The 1,049-nt window shown below is 48.2% G+C and overlaps 1 pseudogene; it reads left to right on the plus strand.

Moving 5' to 3' along the window:
• The first annotated feature begins 568 nt into the window (after positions 1 to 568).
• LOC136659481 (5S ribosomal RNA) lies at positions 569 to 688 on the plus strand (annotated as a pseudogene).
• Positions 689 to 1,049: the final 361 nt, after the last annotated feature.

A 1,049-nucleotide genomic window follows, 5' to 3' on the forward strand; every position in this document is an offset into this window, starting at 1 on the left:
CAGCCACTCGAATAGACACTGCTGGGGTGAGGTGGGCCAGTTACTCTCCCCCTGCTAAATAAAAGAGGAGCACCCACTTGAAAAAGTGCCTCTTACCCAATTAGCAGGGGACAATATATACCACCTTTCTTGGTCTTTATTCAAGACTTTATTCAAGGCGGTTTACATAGGCAGGCTTTATTTAAATCTCTTATTAAGTAGGGATTTTTACAATTTGAAAGAAGGTTCTTTCTTTCAAGAACCACTACATTCAGGTGTTTCATTCCGATCTGGCTTCACATTCTGGCCTCCATCCTCCCACGCTCAGAACAGATGGAATAGCTCGGCTTCAGCTTGTCAGCTGCTTCAAGGTCGCACGGTGCCGGTGGCCTCGAACTGGCGACCTTGTGGATGTTATCTTCAGGCAGACGGAGGATCTACCCTCTAGACCAAACCTCCTGCCTAGAAATGAGATAGTCTAGGAAGGACTCTACCACATGATTATTGTTGAATTTTTTTTTCTCCCAAAACCTGCTCCCTGTAGTCCTATGATATTGATAGGGATAAAAGGGAATACCCTATTCCCTTTGTTGACAGCAACTGTTACCCTGCACATGCCCAATCTTGTCTGATCTTGGAAGCTAAGCAGGGTCAGGCCTGGTTAGTACTTGGATGGGAGACCGCCTGGGAATACCGGGTGCTGTAGGCTTATACCATAGTCTTTTGAGACTGAAGGTTGCCAACCATTGTTCCTTTGCTTCACTCAGCCCTGATTCCTGAATCCGGAGCCATTCCGGGTGGGGGGGTGCATTCCGGGGGGGAGCCATTCCTGGCAGGGGGAGGGGGAATGGCTCCATAGGGGAGGGGCCGCTTGCATGCTACAGTGAGGCTCCCTGCAAAACTTAGTGCTTTGCACGCCCTTCAAGCTATGCCACTACTCTGGATCAAATTTGGAAATAAGAACGAGAACAGTGAAGAATTCCTCCTGCGCTGTTTCCACTTGGGAAATAAGACCGAGTAATTTGGAACTCCTAAACCCCAGGAGAAATTTGGAGGGGGAGAATTTCAGA

The sequence above is a fragment of the Tiliqua scincoides genome, chromosome 8 (assembly GCF_035046505.1).
Source record: "Tiliqua scincoides isolate rTilSci1 chromosome 8, rTilSci1.hap2, whole genome shotgun sequence".
Lineage (NCBI taxonomy): Eukaryota > Metazoa > Chordata > Lepidosauria > Squamata > Scincidae > Tiliqua > Tiliqua scincoides.